General features: G+C 37.0%; 2 long non-coding RNA genes across 4 annotated transcripts; both read left to right on the top strand.

Annotated features, from left to right (window-relative positions):
* The first annotated feature begins 15,420 nt into the window (after window positions 1-15,420).
* LOC120078407 lies at window positions 15,421-17,005 on the top strand. Its single transcript, XR_005482006.1, has 5 exons — window positions 15,421-15,786; window positions 15,900-15,969; window positions 16,060-16,122; window positions 16,252-16,321; window positions 16,943-17,005. It is a non-coding gene; the product is annotated as an uncharacterized LOC120078407 (long non-coding RNA).
* Window positions 17,006-17,212: 207 nt separating this feature from the next.
* Window positions 17,213-25,657, top strand: LOC120078058. 3 transcript variants are annotated; one of them, XR_005481905.1, is made up of 11 exons: window positions 17,213-18,703; window positions 22,489-22,756; window positions 23,030-23,092; window positions 23,223-23,292; window positions 23,834-23,934; window positions 24,022-24,180; window positions 24,498-24,566; window positions 24,648-24,716; window positions 24,863-25,000; window positions 25,239-25,368; window positions 25,482-25,657. It is a non-coding gene; the product is annotated as an uncharacterized LOC120078058 (long non-coding RNA). The 3 variants fall into 3 exon arrangements; XR_005481906.1 differs by lacking the exon at window positions 17,213-18,703 and having other exon boundaries at window positions 22,298-22,756; window positions 24,790-25,000; XR_005481904.1 differs by lacking the exon at window positions 17,213-18,703 and having other exon boundaries at window positions 22,300-22,756.
* The last annotated feature ends 1,091 nt before the right edge of the window (window positions 25,658-26,748 follow it).

Here is a 26,748-nt window from a genome sequence, read left to right as displayed (position 1 = left end):
GGTTCATCGCTGACTCCAACATAGAGGCTGAGTATGTAGCGGGTTGTGAAGCTGCTAAGGAAGCCGTTTGGCTTAGGAAATTACTTTGAACATACATACACTCATTTTCCTCCTTTTTATCATATACGTACTTATCAATTTTCACATTATACATACATACATCATGAACACTTGCTTACTAGGCATTAATTACGTGATTAAGAGGACTTAAACATAATTAATTAATAGAACAAGCTTAGAGTCTTACAAAATCATCCTATTTCGATTCCCTAGATAAAGTGGAGAAGATTGTCAGATAGCTAGTTAAATTTAATAGCTAATTCTCAGAGGACGATACTTTGTCTCTAGATCGTTTTACTGTATTATCACTCGACGCATACACTTGTGCGTGTCAATTTTTTGCATCAATGGCATCTTCTCGATCCAACTTCAATCAACATCACGATTAAACTCTAGAAATCTCTCTAAACAGCAACCCTTTAGCCTGTGTGGATTGCCCTCAACAATCCCTAATGGAACCCCCTTTCAAATGATGGGAAAAAAAAACTTAAAATATGGTAGAAATCATCATAGCGTTGTGACACAACATAAAAAAACAGCATTTTGGAAATGTTGGTGCGCCACAACGCTACTCTGCTTTTGAACCTCTTGGGTTTTGGCATCGAGCATGGCATCGCAAGGCGCCCTGCTGCCTTCCCAGACTTTTTTACCTCGTTTTGACATATTCTTTTGTTTTGAATCAAAGTTTGACCTTTCCAAGAAGTAGTTTGATCTTTTTACATCATATTTGGCTTAATCCATTCCAATTGCTTGAAAATAAGTAAATGAGCCATCAAAGAACTCATTTATGCATCAAAACCAACTAAATCTAAGCCTAAGAAAGCACTTCTAAAGTGCTTTTCGATTTACCACCTCGATCAAACGTTATAATTTTCACCTTTATATCTAATTGTCTTTTAACTTTATTAACAAATATCTTTAGAACATCTATCGCTTGAATTTTTTTATGCAATAAGTAGATATATCCATAACGTAAAAATTCATCAATAAAGATAATGAAATATTTTTTCCACTGAAAGATGAAACATCAAAAGGACTACAAATATCCATGTGTATAATTACAAAGAGTTGTAGCTTTTTATGGCTGTTTTATTGACTATGTGTTTTGTTTGTTTTCTTTTAATATAATCTACACAAGTACCAAGATCAATAAAATTCAGATTTGGAAGGATTCATTGTTTACCAATCTTTTATTTCTTTCTTTGGATATATAATTTATAAAGGATTTAAATCCTCAGCGGAAGCGAGTAATCACCTTGTATCAGTGTATTAAGTTTTGGAAAGCACTCAAAACCAAAGAAAGCAAATATATAGAAGGATAAACATAATTATGAACCTATAAGCATGCTCTTAAAACACAAGGAGAAAAAGAAGAAGAAATTACTTACTCTAGAATAATTTCTTTCTTCTCATTCTCCTCTCCCAAAAGTCATGAATAGTGCCTTCACGAACACAATAAGAATGATTCTTTAACACAGGACACCACCACAAAACGTTTCCTTGCTATTCTAAGGATAAAAATCAAAAGGATTTATGGCCTCTTCACTTTTTTGTGGGGAAATGTGAGACTTTGAGAAAGATCTTTTGAAGAGGGAATAATGCAAAGAAAAACAAAATACGTTCCCCACACATCTGTAAAATGCCCTATGATGTTACGTGAAAAGAAAGAAGTGAGGGGAACATAGAGATTTCCACTGTAGTGGTGTCTAACCAATTTGGTTTTGGCATTGATGGTTTTTGTTCGTGATCTAAGGAGATTTGGAGTGTACGTGACCGATTGGAGGGAAAATCAAGAAGACTTATGACTTCAAGGGTAAGTGTTAACCTAACCTTAATTCCTCTTTTCTTTTATGTTGCATGCTGTAATTTTGAATGCTTAACTAGTTTTCGTCCTTTGTTTTTATATTTTCTGTAAAATAAATAAAAATGGAAACCGAACACGCCTCTGTAGGGTGTTCACAAACCTTCAATTGGTATCAGAGAGGAGGTTTTTTAGTCCCATTTTTAATTATTTTCGAAATTAGTTCAAAGTTATGGTAAGATTTCTATTTTTCTATGCATTTATGTGACGAATGTGTTGATTGCACATTTTGTGGATGTTTTCATTGGAATTTGCTTTAGTTTACTGCTTTACTTTTACAATTCGGTATGTAACAACCCTTTTTTTTGGTGTAACTGTAATCGAGTCTGTAATTTGTTAAGTCTGGATCGTTCGTGGTTGTTTTCGGCGAAGATCTGGAGGTTATGGGGCCAAAAAAAGGAGAAAATCGGAGCTAAAATGCGTTGTACAAAGGCATTCTTTACATCAACGATGGAAACGAATTTTCGTAGCATCGCGATGCTTTGAGACGTGAAGGACGTGCGGGTTGCAGCCGGTTCACCATCGGTTCGCGGTTCGTGGTTCAAATCGTAGGCATTTTGGATCATTCGTAGCAGTTCAACTGCTCATTTAATTAATTATTATCATAATATTTAGTTTTTTAATTTATTAAATAATATAATTGTTGTATTAATTGTTAGGAATTCAATCCCGGTAAAAAATGTGTTTATTTTTATATTATGCATTGGATGTATATTTTTTTTATATATGTCATAATGTATGTCATATAGAGAAAATCGCGCCATAGGTTATGCATTATTCATGCATTTTGATTATTATAAATGTTATAATATAATTACATAATTTAATTAATAACATGCTCATGCATCATATATTATATGAATGCATGTATTAATAACATTACCCATGCATCATTTATATTATAATGGTTATAATATATAGTTAGCATGTATGGATGTATGTTGTTAATATTTTCATTGCTTTAGTATATAAATGTTATGTATGGTTAAGTAATGAAAATGAGATTGCATGACGCATGACAATATTTTAGGTAATTTATAAATGTTATTATTTTACAAAATAAGTAATTAGATGAAATATTAGGTTCTAATTTATTTAATTTATTCTTTATAATAGTTATAAATAAATGAAATTAGAAATTGAAATCTATAATAAAGAGTTGCATGCTAACATAGGTTTAAATCATTTTGAAATAGTTTAAAATATGATTCATTGTTGGCTTATGATCACAATATTTCTAATGAGATTAGAAATAAGTTTAATCTTTTAATCATGATTAAATTGGTTAATAATAAAAGATTAAATTTGTAACAAATGTATCTATAAGGTACCTTTGTCAAAAGCTGATTCTGTATAAGCTGGGGTATTTAAACTGATGAAAATGGAACATTCCTACTTGAGAATTGACCTGGAAGGCGAATTAGATATATTTGTTACAAGCATGCAATAATTGATTAAAGTTTATTAAATCGTTTAATGAACAATAATCAATAATGTTTAACTATCCAAAGTAAATATTACATTGGGCAAAGTTAACAATCACTTAGTAAAAATAATTGGCCTTATTTTTGTAAGTTAATCAACCCTAGGTAAAACATTCAGTGGGAGGAAAATGGGATATATGATACTTTATTAATCCTATCACGTTTCTCCCCATAAGTTCACACTGTGAGACCTATACTCAGCCTCGATGCACTTTCGCTTGTGTCCCCCTACGGGGGGTGTTTGTATAGGTCAATATCAAGGTGATAGAGAATATGTATAGTAAGTGGGAGTGGGACGTGTGACAACACATCACACGATCCCTCTAATTAGTTTGTAGTAAATTTTCATGCTCGGCTTCGAGACACCTTTGCTTGTGTCCCCCTACTGATGACATTTGCATGACTTTTTTACTCAAACTCTAGCAATAGATAGGATTGCTTTAGTTTTTACCCCAATCGATTTTTTTCGGTTGGCTCACTGAGGTGAAACTCTAAAGTGTAAAATGAGGGGTTACACTTACAAGAAAAATTTTAAGCTAGTTAACAATTTTCTAAACCAAACGATAGTGACTAATAATTATAGAAACAAGAGTTGTTCTGGTGTAATTATTGGTTGAGATAGTCTCATTTTAGTGAAGGGGAATTGATCACCCTACAGTGGCTTTTACCCTACCCCAAAGGTCTGAAAATACCAGTTCTAAGGATTCTTTGGCTCAGAAAAAGATCTTTTAGTCATTTTACCCTCAAGACAAGATTCACATGGAGGTAATGAACTATCTTCTAACTAATTTAGATGACCGTTCTTCACCAATCTCTCAATCCTGTTGAGATTTATGTGACCAAGTCTCAAGTGCCAAAGATAGGCAGTTTGAGAAAATTTCCTTTTCTTATTTTGAGTCTCAGTTATTTTGAACATCTCTATGTTCAAAATGACTTTCTCAGTCGGTTTTAACATGTACAAGTTATTTTCTAGTTTTGCGAAACAAATTTTAATATCTTCTGAAGTAATGAACACTTCATTATTTTCAAAGGAAACTTTGTAATTTTGTTCCAGTAAACATGAGACAGATATTAAATTCTTTTTCATAGAAGGAATGTAATAAACATTTTCAAGTAATGTATCTTTTATAAATAACTTCACATCTTCCACTGCTTTAGCTGAAACAGCCTCCTCGGTTCTTAACTTCACGGTTGCTTCACCTTCTGTTAATTGTCTCTAGGAACTTGTTTCCTGAGAGAAAGTACATATATAATTAGTGGCACCTGAATCTATTATCCAGGTCTTTTTATCGTTTTCCACTAAGCATGTTTCGATGACAAGTAAATCGTATTTACTCTGTCGTTCGATTTTTATATTCTCATCTATATAGTTCAAAACTTTAGATGAGTTGGGAGATAGAGGATAATCCTTTGTAAAACTTTCTTCGAATCATTTTTTGCTAGTAATTTGCATGTTGAAATGTTATTACCATTAATTAATGCGGAAGCGAGTATTTTAGAAAAATTTGAATGCTGAAAATTTTAAACAAAATCTTATTAGTAAATTGCAACTAAATCCAAAACAAATTTTAGCAAAAAGTAATAATGTACCCATGAACAGTATTTATTTGCAACAATGCTATAGTGAGTCAGAATAAGAGGGGCAGTCAAATACTCCTTCACTAAAGCAAGACATTCTTGACTAACTACTATTTCCAGAATAACTCTTATTTCTATAGTCATTTAGTTACTATTTTCGATTAGAAATTATTAACACTTAGTAATTCTATAAGTGTAACCCTCCATTTTAAAAATTTAAAGGTAGGCCCCAACGATGCTATCGAATTGGAGAGTTAAGGTTAGGAATGGACCTAAGAAATCCTATCCATTTATGGAGTTTAAGTTGTTCCGAATCTTATATTACAACCCTATGAGAGGATAACCATTGTTAAACGACTAGTAAGGGCCGCCTAAAGCAAACCAACAGGCGCAACATAGAAATCTCATGGTCCAAACCAATGGAAGAGACTATAGGACATGTTGACACATATCATTCACCCATTTACTATGAACTACTTCCCTATTTCACTTTGATCTTGACTCACACAAACACTTTTTGAATGGAGCAGTTGAGGTATAATTGACACGAAGCGTTGCATGGACCTCACGGTGTGAACTTTCTTAGGGATGTGAGAGCTAAAAAATATATCACATATTTGATTTTACAATGAACAACTTCCGCTTATCCACCTTGATGTTGACTCATGCAAATACTTTTCGAATGGAGGTGACTCCCAGGGTGACATAAAGTGTCGCATGAACCTCACGGTGTGACTTCTTTAGAGATGTGAAAAACAAAATCAAAATGTCATGCATTTGATTTTACTGTGAACAACTTTCCCTATTCCCCTAGATCTTGATTCATGCCAACACTTTTCGAATGGAGCAATCGAGGTATAATCAACATGAAACGAAGCACGAATATCAATATGAACTCTTAGGGACATGAGAGCTAAAAACAACATATCGTATATGTTATTACTCTCCCACTGAAGCATTCTAACAATATATCATATACGTTATTAACTTTCCACTTGAAGCGTTCTAATAACATGTCATATATGTTATTAAACTCTTGATGAAGTGTTCTACTATTTGTTTGGGTATATTTATACTCAGGTTTATTTCAGCTATTTGAACAACCCTAAGTCTATGTGATTTATCCAAATATAACACTTGTAAATGGATTTTAAGCTACGATGTCTAGGTGATAAACTGTCTCTCATGTACACTTATAAAACTGGTTAACAATGCTCAATTATTTAGCCATTACTCCCAGGTAGGAGGTGTTCCGTATACCATCAATTTAAAAACCTTAGGCCTTAGACAGAATTATATACCCGTTGAGTTTGTAACCAAGATTTATAAGATAACGATCAATTTTAACTATTAAAACAAGTGCTTAACTTAGGTGAGCATGCAACTTATCTTAGTTATAGATTTTATTGTCTAATTCAATTTTATAAAAACTTATAAAAATAGACATTGCATCCATAACTTTAACAAAGGCATTCAACATTTAATATAATACTTATATTAAACAAAAAAAAAACATGCATACTATATATTATAACTCTTTATAACATATGTCCAATGTATGTAACATGCTTCCTATGGTGGGATTTTAAATCTACATGGCATACAATATGCACATACATGTTGTAATTTAAATATAACATACATCACATGCATAAATATGTAAATTACATTGATATGGTTCAACATTGACATCCTAACCAAGCAATAATAACTAAATTATTACAAAGTAGGTTCAAAACAGCTTCAAATTTGACCTGGACCAGAGGAACTGACCCGAACCGCCCGAATCGGACCTCCAGAGCTTCAAAAGATGCTGAGTCGGTCCAAGAATGGCTGAACCAGATCGGATTGGATGAAAATCGATCGAATTAGACCTCTCCCGCACGAACCGCCTCACAGACGCACGCTGTTCTTGGCTGGGATGAACAACACCGTGACACTACATCCCATCATTGCAACGCTGTTCATCAAAATGCCCGTGGTGTTGCAACGCTCGATGAACAGTGTCGCAAAGCTTGTAGACAGTAGCTCCAATTCCAGTTTTGTTGCTCGACCTTGCTTGCTTCAAACTTCAAATGGCAAACTAATTTTGACTCTATTAACATCAAATAATTTACAAACTATAGAGTACACATATAAGCTCATCAAACAAGAGCCAATTACAAATTTAACTTATGAATCAAAGAGAAATCTAAAGCCAAAGTTTCTAAAATCACCATATTAGTCCCAAAACATGCAATCATAGAAATCCACCCACCAAACTCAAATTAACGTTAATTGAGTGCTTAAATCATGCTCTGATACCAATTGATGGGATGCAGAAACATGCAACGGAAGCAATCAAAATCAATAAGCATTCTAATTATACTCATTTGAGTTATAAAAGCATGCAAACAACAGTTTCTACAGAATAGGGTTTCAAGAAGTTATACCTTTGATGAAACTTCCAAATCCTAGTCGTTCTCCACGTAAATGAGCTTCAAATCAATAGCAGACCTCCAAAAGTGCCTTCTCTACTATTCTCAGCCATAGATTTGAGGGATGGAACTCATATTTCAGTCAATTGAATGTAGGAGATGGAAAGGGTTTTCAAAAGAAATGAAATTCTGCATAACTCATAAAAGCATCATCTGAGAAAGATGATGCTTTTATGCATCTCACACATGCATCCACTAAGCCTTCAACCACTTTGACACTTCAAAGAGCATTAGGAAGAGTGCTAGGTATTTCAATTTGGAGTTGAAAAATGGAATTCCATTAAAATTTACAAAAATTGAAAATTTCCACTAAACAAATTGTCTTTTCAATTTTCTTTTAATTAATTAAAAATTAAATGAAATCCAAAATTCAATTTCCAAAATTGAATTTGAAAATATTGAAAATTAATTTATTTTTTAATTAATTAAATAATAATTTTATAACAAATATTAAATTAATCAAATACCTAATTTTGAACATGAATCCTATTCATGTAATTAATATTCAAATCAATATTTAAATATTATAAACTCTCCAATTTCGTTTAATTTCGTGATATAATTATTCAAACCCTAATTACAATTTAAACACTTCAAATTGAAAACCCTAATATTCAATTTGAATATTTCAAATTGAAATTCAATTTGAACACTTCAAATTGAAATCATTTCAAATTCACTCAATTTACTAATCCATGGTGTTCATGTTTTACGAGCTAGTAGAGGGACTTTATGAACCTGCAGATCATGAGCTCCAACAATTTGAGATTAATTGGCTAAAACTCTTTAGACCGAATTAATCAATATTCGTCAACTAACGAGTCCCACCACTATAGCTCGATAGTTGCACTCTCCTCACTGTAGATATATTTGTGTCCACTTGATTTAACTATAAATAGTAAGTCGACCTTTCACAGGTTGTTTGTAATAACGGCTAGGTCAAATGTTGTTTTTACCCCCGAAATTACGTCTTGCTCCTTAAGTTCAACTAATTCTCTAATGAACAATTGGTTTGTGATCTAGTCACTAAACCGGATCCCTTTCGGGCCAATGAGTGGGTGGGGCCTCTTGTTCAAGACCTAGATTCTGCACTTAAGAGAACAACCTTTCTCCTATCCCTAAAGTGGGTAGGCATGAATTCCATCTTGTACCTATGTCCCCAGTTATTTACCCAGTCTTACCTTTGAAATGGGAGGCTTATTGAGCCGACATTGTTGAGTCAACCCTCACCTATGAAAATCTAAGGATAATCCTGAATAAACAAGAATTCATAGGTAGTTTAGAATTATGATCGAGTTACCTAGGTCATCTAAGTGAAATAGTCAGTCTTAAACAGTAAAGAGCGTTATAAAGTAAAAGTGACTTATTTCTTGGTTCGATCTTATGCAAACTCATTACATAGGACGCCCTCACTCCTCATGTCAATACATGAACGAATTAAGATCACTTCGTTTATAGCACCTTACAACAAATTGTAATAACTACAGAGTGAGTTACATCTGATAGTGTTACCAAAATAAGGCACCCAACCTTATTCGTATACTATAGACCGTTTTGGCTATTTTCTCGAACTTGATCCATCTTTATGTCTCTACATCAAGTTCAAGTATTCATATAATAGTCATGGATCTTAGTTTATTGGATTTATTCTTCGCAAATACAATTTACAAAAATCGATAACAACTTTATTGAATAAATGTTGAATAACATCTTTATTGATAATAGAAAATGTTTAACTTTACAAACTGTGAGTTTTAAGACATATAACCCAACAACGAACCTGCCTATTCGTTATATAGGTGTAACAAAAACATTAGTTGTCATATCGGATGGTGACATTGAGAATCCATTATCTTATAAGAAGACAATGGAGGATGTTGACAAAGATGAATGAATCTCGAAATGGAGTCTATGTACTTCAATTTAGTTTGGGATCTTGTAGATCAATCTGATGGAGTAAAACCTATAGGCTTTAAATGGATCTACAAGAGGAAACAAGATGTTCATAGGAAGGTGCAAATCTTTAAAGCTAGGCTTGTGGCAAAAGATTATACCAAAGTTGAGGAAGTCGACTATGAGGAGGCCTTCTCACTTGTTGTCATGTTGAAGTCTATCCAAATACTTCTGTCCATTACCTTATATTATCACTATGAGATTTGGCAAATGGACGTCAAGATTGTCTTTTTGAATGACAATCTTGAGGAGACTATTTATATGCAACAACATGAGGGATTTATAACCCAAGGTCAAGAGCAAAAGTTTACAAGCTTAATCAGTCCATTTATGGATTGAAACAAGCTTCTCGATCTTGGAATATAAGATTTGATACTGTGATCAAATCTTATGACTTTGATCAGAATGTTGATAAGCCTTGTGTTTAGAAGAAATTCATCAACAAATTAGTAACTTTCCTAGTGCTATACATAGATGATATCCTACTCATTGAGAATGATGTATGTCTACTGACTAAAGTTAAACATTGGTTGGCGACCCAATTTCAAATAAAATATTTGGGAGCGGCACAGTTTGTTTTGGGCATTCAGATCTTTAAAGATCGAAAAAACAAAACGTTAGCTTTGTTTCAGGCTTCACACATTGACAATGCTTGTCAAGTATTAGATGCAAAACTCCCAGAGAGCTTTGCTACTTTTCAAGCATGGAGTTTCTTTGTCTATGAAACAGTGTCCTAAGACACGTCAAGAAGTTGAGGAGATGAGATGAATCCCCTATGTATAAATTGTTGGTAGTTTAATGTATGAGATGTTATGTACTAGACCTAACATCTGTTATGTAATGGATAGTAAGAAGATATCAATCAAGTCCAGGATTAAATCACTGGATTATCGTTAAAACCATCCACAAGTATCTTCGGAGAATGAGGTACTACATGCTCGTGTATGGGTCTAAGAATTTTATCCTTATAGGATGCACAGACTCTGATTTTTAGACTGATAGAGATTCTAGGAAATCCACTTCAGGATCAGTGTTCACTCTTAAGGGAGGAGTTTTAGTCTAAAGAAGCACCAAACGAGGGTGCATTATTGACTCCACCATGGAGGCAAAGTATGTAGCAGCTCGTGAAGCTGCCAAGGAGGTTGTTTAGCTCAGGAAGTTCTTGACTAATCTAGAAGTGGTTGTAGACATGTCAAAGCCGATCACCCTTTATTGTGATAATAGTGGTATTGTGGCTAATTTCAGGGAGCTTAGAAGTCATGATGACGGGCAGAAATGCACGTCATCTTAGGCCTTTTATTTAGAATTATGAGAGTTGTTAAGTAAAATATGCGGCGAATATGTTAGGAATTCATGAGAAAACGAGTTTGCGTCGATTGGCATCAAGAATCTCAGTTAACCACTATTATGCGTTATTATGCATTCAATTGTCTATCTTTGTAGCTAACGCAGGAAGCGGACGTATACGCAGAAGCTGGGTTATCGCAAAGACGACCGCATGCGGAGAATCTCTCCACCACAAAAGCAAACACATATGTTCAACGCATGGATGTTGCGGCCATCGACCGCATGTGTCCATCGCATAGAAGTCACGGCCGTCAAGCGAATGCGGTCATCGCATAGAAGTTGCGGTCATCAAGCGAATGTGGTCATCACATAGAAGTTACGGCTATATAATGATAACCATAATAGAGGGATAAACACAAGGTTGGTGGAATGCAACATGAACGTATACTTTTCGAGAATCAAAAGATGATGTTGATATTTTACCTACCACACCGTTAGTAGCAGAGATTCAAAAAAGGACCATTGCGCCGCTAATGTCAGAATCAGAGCAGGTCCATTAATGCTGTCGGTGTTCCAGCTCTATAAATAGAAGCCGTTGAGTAGAAATTCAATTTATCCAAGGTTTTTCGCCTGAGGCTCGCCTTAGGGCGGATCCTTGTAATCCAGACAAAAGTGTGAGAAGATAGCTTGAGAGTTATTCATCTCCTTCATCCATTTCGAGTGACGACCAGAGCCTTCGTCGAAGTTAGAGCTCGAGAGAGTCCGCTCCACCGCCCTTCCATGGCACCACCGGCAGCCTTCACACACATCTGCTGGAAGTAAGACATTGCTTCCAGCTAACCGTTCCATTTCTCTTCTTTCCTTATATTGTATTGTATTACATTTTAGCTTAAGGAATTAATACATTTTGTGATCAATGCATTTCTATATTTTCCTTCGACTTCATCTCCGTCTTCATTTACTTAGCATCCTTAACTCTCATTACATCATTGAGTAAGACTGTTAGAGTATCGCATACTTAATCATGTGACATAGGAATATGAAGCATGTAGCAAACCACTAGGAGGTGTGCGTTGCATGAGTGTTGTGAGAAAACCTTATTTGTTTAATGTGAAGCTATAGCAACGCTTGTCTATAGGTGGACGCAATGCTTGTCTACGAGCAAAGTTAGCAACAACTAACTGCCTGGGAGGGTAAGTGGTTGGTCGCATTAAGCAATGTAAGCAAGTGTTCACTAAATATAGGAATAATCTTACATCAGCCAGGTTTATGTGATTACCTTGTCTTATGAGCGCATCATTCATCATTTAGGCATACTTGGAAGAGTAGTCTAAAAACCAAATCTAAGTCTCGGGAGAGCGGATTGGATTGCATAAGCAAGAATGGGGAACTTAGGAATAAGCTTTGTTAGCTATTACACAGCGTATGCACCCTACGGATAGGATATTGCATGCGTCCAGAAGTAGGATACGGTGGTATGTGGTCACCACGCTTAGGTGTGAGAGCACGTGAGTGGGTTATGGAGGCTTAGAAACAGGCTTCTCGGCACTATTGCATATACATCGCATGCGTCCTAGAATTAGGCACAAGTGTGTGTAGCATGATCGCATAGCTTGCATTGGCTGGGGTTGCCCTTGCAGTCAAGCTTAGTGTTGCAGTGAAGACATCCTCACATTTTATCTCTTTTTCCATGCATTTTACTACACGTCAATAGTTGCCGTGTCTCTACCTCTCAGTCATATTCCCACTGCTTTGTCTGTTAGTTAGGAGTAGGAGTAGTTTATAGTTTATAACCCCCATCATTCTTTTATTCATCCGCCGCAAACATATCATCGCATACATTCAGCTATAAGTCCCTGAGTTCGACCTCGGATTACCAGAGAAACTTGCGTTCTCGTTATACTTGGCGAGAGCGTAAGAACACTTGTGACAGGAACACATGGTCATTACATATGAGATCAACGCATTCATTCCATTCCATCGCATGACCACCAACGCATAACCTAAGACATGCATCGCATAATTGCGTTCGTGTTTAATTTTAGTCATCAAGTCACAAGCACGAGAAGCACAGGAAGTATCATATGGTATGAGATATTGTGCATCAAGGGGACATGATCATCACGTAGATAACTTTAGTGTACAACGTTGCTGATTCATTTACGAAAGCCCCCACGGCTAAGGTGTTTGAGGGTCGTTTACAGAGTATGGGTCTATGGGACATGCCACATCTTGTTTAGGGCAAGTGGAGATTTTGTACTGGGCAGGTATTGTATGCCTTACTTTCTTGTTTTTGTGTACTTTTATATTAGATTTACTTATATGATGTACACCCCATTAGCTTTTAACACAAGTAGGAGATTGTTGGGGTTGATGCCCTAAATCTCGTGGGTCTTGTAGTTTTTAATTGTAATGTACAAACAATTTATTTATTTAATAAAATAGGAGGCATTGATAGGACATATAGTAGCATTAACCCATAAAACCAATAAACTAAGATCCAAAGTCATCTTCTGTAACTTAAAAATGATGTGGAGACATACAGGTGGATCATGTTTAAGTGATAACCTAAACTATTTGTAGTAGATGTATAAGGTTGGATATCTTATCTTGGTGATACTATAAATACAGTTTGCGTTGTAATTGTTACATTTGTTGTAAAGTACTACAAATGGTCTGATCCTGATCATTCATATGGAGACATATGAGTGGAGTGTTCTATAAAAAGAGTTTGTATAAGACTAGACCATGAAATGAATAGCCTCTCCATTAACACCATTGATAGAAGAGACTTAAATTACACCATGATGACCATAGGCGGCTTAACTTGAATCGTGAGTTGAGTTGTGAACTCTTGCCTACGAATCTATACCATTTTGGGGATTCATCTGATTAGAAGCTAGGAATGTAGCTACACAAGAAGAATTTACTGCTCTTTTTAGTTAGAGAAAGTAGAGAAATTGTTCCAAGGCTTGAACAATGTGGCACCACACTCTCTCCTGACCCGATAGGGTTTGGTCATAGTTGGACTATGACTTATTGTTCATTAGAGGGATCAATAGCATTTAAGGAGTTAGATGAAACTACAGGAGCAAAACGGTAATTTTGGCTTAGTTGTACTTAGAGCAATTTGTGAAGGTCAATACACCATTGATTGGTTATATCCAATGGACACTGAAATTTATCTGTAGTGCGAATAGTGCAATTGTTGGCCTTTTAGTGGGTGACCGACAGTTTAATGGAAGTTGGGTAATTTAATTAAAGAGTTTAATTAATTATTCAAGTACCTTTAGAACATCAATCTATAGGTCCATAAGGTCCTCTCGGTAGTCTCAACTGACATTATTGAGAATGAAATTTAAAATTTTTTATAATTTAGAATTGTTTAAATTAATTGAGAAAATTATTTATATGTGATATAATTAATTATAATGTATTTGATACATTATAATATAAAGTATTTTGAGAGAAAAATGAATATTTGAATTTGATTCGAATATTAATTATATGGATGAGATTCATATAAATACTATAAGTTAATTAAGAGAATATTAAACCATAGATTATATGATATTTTGATATAATATATACTATAAGTTATATGTGTTATATTAGATATAACATATAGTTTTAATATATAGCATCTATGATATATAAGGTAAGTTTATGTAATAGTGTATAGTTTAGGATTAATTATTTTTCTTAAATTAATTAAAATGATAACTCCCTCCCTCTTAATCTCTTCTACCGTGGTAATGTGAGGTTGGTTTTAACAAGTTGAGTTTTAGTTTTCTTTTTTCTTCCTCAAAACTCTTCTCTCTCAAAAATCTCTTCCCTCTTCAAAATCATTGGCGAGTCCACCTCTTCTGGATTCTTACCACAAAGAGAAGATAGAGGTTTCCATTATGGTGGTGGTTTTTTCCAAAAAAACCCCAGTTTTGGGTTTTGGGGTGTTGCTAGTTTTGTTCAGTGGATCTAAGGAGGATTTGGAGCGTAACATGACAATTGGAAGAGGAAATCAAGAAGACTTGTGACTTTCAAGGGTAAGTGTTAAGCCTAACCCTAATTCCCTTTTTCTCCTTGTATGTTGCTATGTTGTAATTTTAATGCTTGACTAGTTTTTCGTCCTCTATTTTTAAAAGTTTCTATAAAATAATATAAAAATGGAGAATTGAATCACGGCTTTCTGTAGTGGTTTTCACAGACTTTCAAAGATAACTAATCGGAAAGGATGGTGGTGAAAGGCAATTTGGTGGTGGTGTCGGTGTTAGAACCTTAAAATTAGGTCAGTAAGAAACCCACAATGCCACCCAAAATTATAAATAAACACATTATTAATCATGGAAACACCACAAAGAATCAACCAAGAAAGGAATCAACAAAAATAAAAAAAATAAAAACTAAAACAAAATACACTCTAAATTAAAATCTGTAACACCACGTATTTTTTTAGTAATAAAGTAATTTAAGTAATTTTATTATTGAAGGGCATTTTTGGAATTTTGGACTTCAAGTGTTAATTGCAGGATTTTAATTGTTGGCGTAAAATTATTCAATTTGGAAATTAATGGTAGGAATTAATTTCATTTTGGGAAGGGAAGGAATTTAATAGTATAAAGTGGAATAAGGAAAAAAATAAAATATAGTTTATTTTTATTTCCTTTTTTAGTATTATTATTAATTATTATTATTATTTTTATAACCCCCCCCCCCCTCCAAATTCTCTTCTCCCTCACGCACGACCAAACCCCCCTCCATTTTTTTACTCAGCTTGTCTGTCCTCCTCAGCCGACTAGATCGCCAGCCGCCGTCCTCTTTAGCCCGATCAGATCGCCAACTGTTGCCGTCCTCAGCCCAACCAGACCGTTTCACCGGTTGGTAGCGAGCCTCCACAGCCACTCACCGCCGCCGACCAGTGTTGCTCCTCTGCGCGTCACCCACGAACCAACCAGTGCCGCTCCAGACGCATCTGCACCTGAGCCACTGTAGCCAGCGCCGCTTCTCTCCTTCAGTCAATCGGATCTATGCCAGATTCCAACTGTCGTGGCCGTCGTTGCTTGTGCCATCATCAGATTTATCAATTTGGGTAAGATTTCTGTTGTTTGGGGTTGTTTTCAGTTGATTCTTGACTGCCCATTTACTTTTGGCACCAATCAATTGAGGCCTTTATGTTTCAACTTTGGATTCATGTTCTTGAAGGTATTAAGGTGCTGTTAGGTGAAGTTGGAATTGTTTTAGCAGATTTGGTGCGCCTCATATCACACTTTGGGTGAGTTTACCCAGATTTTTGGCAGTACTTGGAGTATGTGTGATTAGGCCTTGGTTTTAATTTTAAAACTTGGTTGCGTTCTTATGTCAGGGTCTTACTTGGAGTTGCTGGTTTCGTTGGTTGTCTGATATTATCTGCGGATTTTCGATTTAGGTAAAGTTAAATTGAAGATCTTTAAATAATTTGGTTAATTGGATTTATACTCCAAAGAGAGTTTAAAACTTTGGATTTGTTATTTTTGGACCAGTGGTGCTAAATTAATATTTGTAATGTATGTTATAGGGTGGATTCAAAGCCTTCCAAGAGTTGTAAGAGGGTTAATTACTTGGATTAATTTGTGACCAAATTTGAGGTAAGTAATCTTACTACTGGAACTGCCCACAGGCCAGGCACTAGATGTAGTTAGTATGATAGATGAATATTATGATAAAACGATGGCATGATAGACTGATAATTTAGTATAACCGATGTATGTTCTTGATCGAGGATCTGAAAGATTTATTTGTGCACGTAGATACTTGAATGCTAGCATGAGATTATATTTGATTCCATGAGGTTGTATTTGATATGTGAATATTGAGACATGTATGTATGTCATAGAACCATATTGTGATAATTATGATGTTGAGACTATGACAGTGATTTTACTGATTAGTTAGATGCCCATTAGATATTGTGTTTCCTTCGGGATTCATCAAATTGTGTTTCCTTTAGGATTCACCAGATTGTGTTTCCTTCAGGATTCACCAGATATTGTGTTTCCTTTGGGATTCACTAGAGGTAGTGGGCATACATAATTATAGTAGAGTAGAAACTAGTTTTGCATGTATGTATGTGTCCCATGAGGAATAAGACAGTTCATATGTTCCACCAGAGGTAGGCATCTAGAGGACATAGATGCCTAACCTGACCCTAGTAGTGGGGTTACTTACTGAGTATTTTATACTCATTCTTTCTCATGTTGTTGTTTCAGGTAAAGGTAGAGATGCACCGGCGAAGGACAAGCAGAATTCATGATCGAGCCACTAGGACTAATTTTATGCTTCTGCTCATGATTAGATTTCCTTTCATGTTTTACTTAATTTTAAGTTTTGATATTTGAAACCTACTATTAAGGATTGTTTTCAGACTTATTTATTAACATTTATGATTTATGGGTACCCTATTGTTGTTTTTAATATTTGCATTTAATAAAGGACTTTGGAAATTACCTTATTTATTTAGCATTTATTTCACCATAAAAGAGTGTCGTTTTAAGTTCCATGCATGCATGTATTTAGTAACGGCCTAACTTAAGTCCTAGGGGGTCGAGTCGTTACAGTTGGTATCAGAGTCCACGTTTTGGGTTCTATAGACTGACTTACTATATAAGTCTAGATTGTCCCTGTGGCCCAGTACAGATTCCTCGTCATTGCCAGGTATGTCGTACTAATGAAAGTTTCAGTGTATATATGAGATTAGTGATGTAGTGTTTTTATAGCATGATTTCTGTGAAAGACCCAGAGATAGATAGTTAATTTATGAGTTCATGACAGAACATGGCACCTAAACCTAGAACAAGAAAGACCGTTAGAGGAGGGGTGCAAGAAGAGGGAGTTGAGTGTAGCCAGACTGTCCCGACAGCTCTAAATCCACCTATAGCCCAAGTCGATGAGAAGGCAATGGAAGCCAAAATTAGTGAAGCTGTTGCATCCTCCCTGATGGGAAAACCGCAAGAGCTGATTCGTAAAAAGATCTCAAGATAGACTGCCAAAAACCAGGCTCAGAAGGAACCGGTGCCACCCGAGCAGTTACAGCAGACCCGACCGTAAGATAGAGACATGCAAGGCTTGTCTCTTGAGGCTAAACATTTGAGGGATTTCAGGAAGTTTGACCCTCGCTCCTTTGATGGATGTTGGGGGACCCCACCAAAGCAGAGATGTGGTTGTCATCTATCGAGACAATTTTTTGTTTTATGAGGTGCCTAGAAGAGCACAAGCTTCAATGCGTAGTTTTCATGTTGATTGGCAATGCAGAAATCTGGTGGCGTTCAGCAAAGAAAATGATTGATACTGGTGGGAAACTTGCAACTTGGGAGCAATTCAAGGAGCGCTTTTATGAGAAGTATTTTACGGCTAACACCCGATACAACAACTAGACAGAATTCTTGAACTTGAAATAGGGAGTTATGTCGGTGGAGGAGTATGAACAGGAATGTGATAAGCAGTCCCACTTTGCTCCTAAACTAGTAACCACCAAGGAAGCGAGGACTGAAAGATTCATCCAGGGTCTGAGGAGCGGACTGCGAGGTATGGTACATGCCTTGGACCTCAAGAAGTACGCGGCGACACTGGGGCCACCGTGAGGATCGATACTGACTTCCAGGCAGGAGAAGAGTACAGGAGGCCGCTCGGGATTGGGACCTCTGCAGGTCAGAAAAGAAAGGTTGAACCCAGGGCTCCTGAGCATCAGCAGAGGAACCAGAACACAGTTAATGCACCACGTCAAGGAGGATAGGCCGATATGCACTACTTGTGGTAGGCGACACTGGGGATGATGCCTAGCCGGCTCTAAGGTCTGTTTTCGATGTGGCTAGAAGGGCATATGTCAGAGAAATGACCAAGGAGGAATGTGTCTGAACTCAGGAGCCAACCTGTAAGCTCGTTTCAGGGAGGCTCGAGTTTTCAACAGTAGTAGGGTAGGGTGTTTTCTACCACTCGGCGTGAGGCCGAGAAGTCAGGCATAGTGGTGACAGGTACACTTCCCATTTTGGGGCACCATGCTTTAGTTTTGTTTGACTTTGGCTCTTCGCACTCATTTATATCTTCTATATTTGTAAAGCATGCCATGTTAGACTTAGAAACTTTGCCCTTTGCACTGTCTATCTCCACTCCATCAGGAGTGATCATGTTAGCCATAAAAAAGATAAAAGCATGTCAGGTAGAGATAGCAAATCACGCATTAGATGTGATTTTGGGAATGGATTGCTTAGCTGCTAATCATGCCAGCATAGATTCTTCCGTAAGGAGGTCATCTTTAACCCTCATACAGGAGCCAGTTTTAAGTTTAACGGGGTTGGGACTGTGGTCCTACCCAAAGTGATTTCAACATTAAAGGTCAATAGAATGTTTGACCAAGGAGCCTGGGGCTTTATGGCCAATGTGGTTGACACTAGAGGGGCTGAAGTCACCTTGACTTCAGAGCCAATAATGAGAGATTTTCCAGACATTTTCCCAGAGGATCTTCCTTGACTGCCCCCGCAGTGGGAGATAGATTTTGCTATTGAGTTGGAGCCAGGCACGACCCTTATTTCGATGGCTCCAAACAGGATGGCACCAGCAGAGCTGAGGGAATTAAAGGTCCAATTGCAGGAGTTGTTGAACAAGGGTTTCATATGCCCTAGCATGTCACCATAGGGAGCTGAACAAGGTGACCTTCAAGAACAAGTATCCCCTTCCTAAGATTGATGACTTGTTCGACCAGTTACAGGGAGCTACGGTATTCTCAAAGATTGATCTCCGGTCAGGATACCATCAGCTGAGAATAAAGGACAATGACATACCCAAGACAGCTTTTCGTTCGAGGTATGAGCATTATAAGTTCATAGTGATGTCGTTCGGACTAACGAATGCCGCAGCAGTGTTCATAGATTTGATGAATAAGGTGTTCAAGGAATTCCTCAACACCTTCGTGATTGTTTTTATTGACTACATCTTGGTTTATTCCAAGACAGAGGTCAAACATGAGGAGCATTTGCGAAAAGTTTTGGAGACGTTGAGGGCCAATAAGCTATATGCTAAGTTTTCTAAATCTGAGTTTTGGTTGAGGCAAGTGTCCTTTCTAGGGCATGTCGTATCAAAGGAAGGTGTTTCTCTGTGGATCCTGCAAAGATTGAGGCAGTTATGAGTTGGGCTCATCCAACCACAGCCAGTAAGGTACGCAGTTTCCTGGGGCTAGCCGGCTACTATAGACGATTTGTAAAGCACTTCTCTCGCATAGCCGCCCCATTGACTGAGTTGACCCGCAAGGGAGCCCCTTTCGTTTGGAATGAGGCTTGTGAGAATAGTTTCTAAGATCTCAAGCAGAGGTTGGTTTCAATCCCTGTCATTATAGTACCAGATGGATCAGGTGGTTTTGTCATTTATAATGACGCATCCAAGAAGAGGTTGGGAGGCGTACTGATGCAGCAGGGTAGAGTAGTTGCTTACGCTTCACGTCAGCTAAAGAAGCATGAACAGAATTATCCCACACATGACTTGGAGTTAGCAGCAATGGTTTTTGCTCTTAAGATCTGGAGACATTACTTATATGGAGAGAAGATACAGATATTCACCGACCACAAGAGTTTAAAGTACTTTTTCACTTAGAAGGAGTTGAACATGAAGCAAAGAAGGTGGTTAGAGCTGGTGAAGGATTATGACTGCAAAATTTTGTACCACCCAGGGAAGGAAAATGTAATGGCAGATGCCCTAAGCAGAAATGTGGCTCATTCAGCAACCCTCATTACTAGACAGACTTATTTGTGCAAGGAGCTAGAGCGGGCAGAAAATGCAATCGCAGTGGGGAAGGTCATAGCACAGTTAGTGTAGTTGTCAGTGCGACCGAGTCTAAGGCAGAGAATTATTGATGCGTAGCATTGTGACCCTTATCTGGAGGAGAGAGTTCGTAGGTGGAATCATGCCAGGATGGAAAATTCTCAATATCAGCGGAAGGTGGTCTTCTTTATCAGGGACATTTGTGCGTGCCAGCAGATAATGATATTAAGAATGAGTTGTTGTCAGAGGCTCATAGTTCCTTATTTTTTATTCACCCTAGCTGCACCAAGATGTATCAGGGCTTGAAACGTTCTTACTGATGGAATGATATGAAAAGAGAGGTTGCGGAGTTCGTCAGTAAGTGCTTGGTGTGCCAGCAAGTGAAAGCCCCGAGGAAGAAGCCAGTAGGCTTGTTACAACCATTGAGTGTGCCAGAATGGAAGTGGGAGCATGTGTCTATGGACTTCATCGTAGGGTTGCCATGGACAGTCAAAGGTTTCACGGTGATTTGGGTTGTGGTAGACAGACTTACTAAATTAGCATATTTCATACCTAGGAGGTCCACCTTTTCAATAAATAAGTGGGCACAAATATACATGAAGGAGGTGGTGAGATTACACAGAGTGCTTGTGTCCATTGTGTCGGACAGAGACCCTCATTTCACGTCTAACTTCTGAAAGAGTCTTCAGGCAGCCTTGGGGACCCAGTTGGATTTCAATACAACTTTTCACCCACAGACTAATGGACAGACCGTGTTATTGAATCAGATATTAAAAGACATGTTGCGTGCCTGTGCCGTAGAGTTTTCAGGAAGCTGGGATGCTCACTTGCATCTGATGAAGTTTACTTATAATAACAGCTACCAGTCCACTATTGGGATGTCTGAGTTATTGAATCAGATATTGGAAGACATGTTGCGTGCCTGTGCCATAGAGTTTTTCAGGAAGCTGGGATGCTCACTTGCATCTGATGAAGTTTGCTTATAATAACAGCTACCAGTCCACTATTGGGATGTCACCATTTGAGGCACTTTATGGGAAGAGTTTCAGGTCTCTTGTATTGGGATGAGGTAGAAGAGAGGAAATTGCTAGGACTCGAACTAGTACAGACCACGAATGAGGCAATACAGAAGATCAGGGCTCGTATGCAAATAGCTTAGAGCAGGAAAAAGAGCTATGCCGCTGATGTGAGACGTAAGGACCTGGAATTTGAGACTGGTGTTAAGGTGTTCTTAAAAGTGGCACCCATGAAAGGTATTCTGAGGTTTGGCAGGAGAGGGAAGTTGAGCCCAAGATTCATTGGACCTTTCGAGGTCTTGGAACGAGTTGGCCTCGTAGCTTACCAATTGGCATTGCCGCCAACACTCTTTTCAATTCATAATGTCTTCCATGTTTCGATGCTGAGGAAGTATGCGACAGACCCGTCTCATGTCGTTGACTTCGAGCCCTTGCAGTTGAATGAAAACTTGAGCTACGAGGAGAAACCTGTAGAGATCCTCGCCAGAGAAGTAAAGACATTGCGCCGCCAGGAAATTGCATTTGTGAAAGTCCTGTGGCAGAATCACTAGTTCAAGAAGGCTACCTGGGAGCGAGAGGATGAGATGAAGGCCCAGTACCCAGAGCTTTTTCAGGAATGAACTTTCGAGGACGAAAGTTCTTTGAGGAGGAAAGAATATAACACCCCGTATTTTGTTAGTAATAATGTAATTTCAGTAATTTTTATTATTGAAGGGCATTTTTGGAATTTTGGACTTCAAGTGTAATTGCGGGATTTTAATTGTTGGCGTGAAATTATTCAATTTGGAAATTAATGGCAGAAATTAATTTCATTTTGGGAAGGAAAGGAATTTAATAGTATAGAGTTGAATAAGGAAAAGAATAAAATATAGTTTATTTTTATTTCCTTTTTTAGTTTATTATTATTATTATTTTATAACCCCTCCCCCAAATTCCCTTCTCCCTCACGCGTGACCAAACCTCCCACCCCCTCCGTTTTTTTTACTCAGCCGCCCGTCCTCCTCAGCCCGACTAGACCACCTCCACCCGAGCCCTGTAGCAGGCCTCCATAACCGCTCGCTGTTGCACGATCGAGCCGCCGTCAACAAGCACTGCTCCTCTGCGCGTCACCACGAACCGACCAGCGTCGCTCCAGACGCATCTGCATCCGAGTCATCGCCGTCAGCGTCGCGCCTCTCCTTCAATCGACTAAATCTACGTCGGATTCCTCCTGTTATCATCGTCGTTGCTTGTGCCGTCATCAGATTATCAATTTGGGTAAGATTTCTGCTGTTTAGGGTTGTTTTCAGTTGATTCTTGACTGCCCATTTACTTTTGGCACCAATCGATTGAGGCCTTTATGTTTCAAATTTGGATTCATGTTCTTGGAGGTATTGAGGTGCTGTTAGGTGAAGTTGGAATTGTTTTAGCAGATTTGGTGCGCCTCATATCACACCTTGGGTGTGTTTACCCGGATTTTTGGCAGTACTTGGAGCATGTGTGATTAAGCCTTGGATTTAATTTTAAAACTTGGGTGCGTTCTTATTTCAGGGTCTTACTTGGAGTTGCTGGTTTCGTTGGTTGTCTAATATTATCTGCGGATTTTCAATTTAGGTAAAGTTAAATTGAAGATCTTTAAATAATTTTGTTAATTGGATTTAGACCCCAAAGATGAGTTTGAAACTTTGGATTTGTTATTTTTGGATCAATGGTGCTAAATTAATATTTGTAATGTATGTTATAGGGTGAATTCAAAGCTTTCCAAGAGTTGTAAGAGGGTTAATTACTTGGATTAATTTGTGACCAAATTTGAGGTAAGTAATCTTACTACTGGAACTACCTATGGGCTAGGCACTAGATGTAGTTAATATGATAGATGAATATTATGACAAAACGATGGCATGATAGGCTGATAGTTTAGTATAACTGATGTATGTTCTTAATTGAGGATCTGAAAGATTTATTTGTGTATGTAGATACTTGAATGCTAGCATGAGATGATATTTGATTCCATGAGGTTGTATTTGATTTGTGGATATTGAGGCATGTATGTATGTCATAGAACCATATTGTGATAATTATGATGTTGAGACTATGACAGTGGTTTTATTGATTAGTTAGATGCCTATTAGATATTGTGTTTCCTTCGGGATTCACCAGATATTGTGTTTCCTTTGGGATTCACCAGAGGTAGTGGGCATACGTAATTATAGTAGGGTAGAAACTAGTTTTGCATGTATGTATGTGTCGCATGAGGACTAGGGCAGTTCATATGTTCCACCAGAGGTAGGCATCTAAAGGACATAGATACCTTACTTTAATTATTATTCAAAATGGTACTCTTTTTGTAAACAGCTCTATTGAAGCAACAAGGTCTCGATCTCAAGGGATTAACAAAAAGTGCACTAGTGAATGAGGAAGTTCCACTGTTGCTGGAGGGAGGCGGGAAAATGGAGGTTTTGATGATACCAGTTTTGGTTGTTTGAAATGGTTAGATTAGTTTTGATTGTTTAATTGGGGTTCTGATGGTTTTCATTCTCTAGGTATGGTGAATCAATGGCAGTGCCAAAACTCCATTGCTTGCAGAGGATATTGGTAAATTTTATAGTGGAGACTACTACATCATTCTTTACACCTACCACTCTGGTGAGAGGAAAGAAGATTATTTCTTGTGCTCTTGGTTTGGAAAGGATAGCATCGAGGTTAGTTAGCATTAGGGTTTATTTTGAGAAAATCTAACTATTGTAAGTTACATACTTAAACTTGGAATGTGGTGGTACACTTGCCAATTCAGTTGAATAACTAATGCTGATTCTTTAAGAAAGGGAATAATGGAAGATTGTTTCCTTGATCTAATGAAAGTACTCTTGATTCCTGTAAAAGAATAATTGCTTGTAAACAAGTGTAGGGATGTTTTCTCATTCCTTACATTTTCATATAATGATATATTTAAGTGCATTTGTACATAAACATATGTGTTTATTGCTGTTAAACCATTTTTTATTATTTCAAACCTCAGGAAGATCAAAAGATGGCTACACAGTTGATGAATACAATGTCCAACTTGCTGAAAGGGAGGCTTGTTTAGGTATCATAAACATAAAGTATACGTGATAAATAGTTTCTATCTTTGGGAATTTCCTTATCATATACTTTTTTCTTTTGGCAGGGTTGTATATTTCAAGGCAAAGAGCCACCCCAATTTATTGCCCTCTTTCAACCTTTTGTGGTGCTCAAGGTGGTAGTCTTATAAAGCTTCTTTCTTAACTCATCTCTTTTGATTAGAATCACATTGTAGTTTCTTTTACAAGGTTCTGATGTGGAACTGAGAGGGTCCTTGAGAGACACAGAGAACCATCATTTTCTTAATGAATTCTGGTGTAGGGTGGCTTGAGCTCTAGTTACAACAAACTCATAGCAGATAAAGGATTGGCTAATGGAACTTACACGGAAGATTCTATTGCCCTTATTAGGATATCATAAACATCCATTCACAACAATAAAGCAGTGCAAGTTGAAGTTGTACGTAGTAGTGATTTTGATAATTTTCTTTCTATGTTAAGTGTGATTCATGCTTTTTAAAATGCCTTTTAATCTTGCCTCTTGAGGTTTGAAATATATGTGTGCATACATATTCAAGCTGACTGGAAATAATGTTATAACATTGTCATTAGGTCATGTTTCATGTTTATGCTGAAAGCCTGTACTAATTTGAGCCATTGCAAGTCTTATGGTAACGTCTCAACTTATGATTATCTAGGTTGCAACCTCACTGAACTCTACTGAGTGTTTTGTTCTACAATCTGGCTCTTCTGTTTTCTCTTGGCATGGAAACCAAAGTACATTCGAGCAGCAACAGTTAGCTGGGAAAAGTTGCAGAGTTTCTAAGGGTAAGGTCTCAAACATTTTATCCATTTATATATATTTGAATGGATACAATCTTCTGTTGCATGTGTTACGCTTATGCCCAAACCTTTATTGTTTATGATCCTTTGAACAACAGTGGTCAAAAAAAGAAGCCTATAACCAGATACTGCTAAAGCTAGGGGGTTTGTTCAAGAAGAATTATGAAGGGATCCATACTTACCAAGTGGAGAGGGACAGTAAACTCATAATGTTTGTAAAATCATAATCCTTGTATTACTTATAATTTGTGTTTTCAAGGCCTGAATTATTGTACGCCTTTTAAATTATAATTCTATAACAAAATTTATGGATTAAATGTAATAGATTTACTATCCATACATGAATAATATATCATAGCCATAACGTTCGATGATGATGTGTCATGTTATAATTTTTTACCAAAAAAATGGATTTGGCAAGGGAACTTTAAAAAATGGACAATAATTGATAAAACGGATAGATTCGGGCTTCAACGTCGATTAAGAATTAAAAAAAAATAGGTTTTAATGTCGGTTACAACCGACATTAAAGACCTTTAATGTTGGATACAACCAACAGGCTTTAATCACTATATCGGTTGCAACCAACATTCAAGGCTGTGTTATTGGTGTTATTGAAGCCCTTCAACCGACATTAAAGGGCTTTAATATCTGTTTAAAACCGACATTAAAGCCCGAATTTCTTCTAGTGATACTTGAGGATCGTTTTGACCACCGTCCAGTGATCTAATCCTAGATTAGACTAATATCGACTGACAATCCCTACTACATAGCAAATGTCAGGTCTAGTACATAACATTGCATACATAAGGCTGCCAACATCCGATGCATAGGGAATTTGTCTCATTTCCTCAACCTTTTGAGGAGTCTTAGGACACTATTCCTTAAACAATACAATTTCATGCCTAAAAGGTAATAAACCCTTCTTGGAATTGTGCATCGAATATCTGACAAACATCTTGTCAATATACGATGCTTGAAACAAGGCCAACCTTTTATTCTTATGATCCCTTATAATTCTGATCCCTAGAGCAAACTACGCCTCTCCCAATCTTTCATTTGGAATTGGGCGGCTAGTCATTTCTTTACATCAGTCAGTAAACCTACATCATTCCTAATGAGTAGGATATCATCCACATACAACACGAGGAAAACTACTAAGTTGTTGATGATTTTCTTGTAAACACAAGGCTTATCAACATTCTGATCAAAGCCATAAGATTTGATCGCAGTATCAAATCTTATATTCCAAGATTGAGATGCTTGTCTCAGTCCATAAATGAACCGATTAAGCTTGCAAACCTTTTGCTCTTGATCTTGCTCAATGAATCCTTCTGGTTGATTCATGTAGATGGTCTCTTCAAG

This window comes from Benincasa hispida, chromosome 5, assembly GCF_009727055.1.
Source record: "Benincasa hispida cultivar B227 chromosome 5, ASM972705v1, whole genome shotgun sequence".
NCBI lineage: Eukaryota > Viridiplantae > Streptophyta > Magnoliopsida > Cucurbitales > Cucurbitaceae > Benincasa > Benincasa hispida.
The sequence above is the reverse complement of the archived record's forward strand: the minus strand, read 5'-3'. Positions and strand labels throughout refer to the sequence as shown.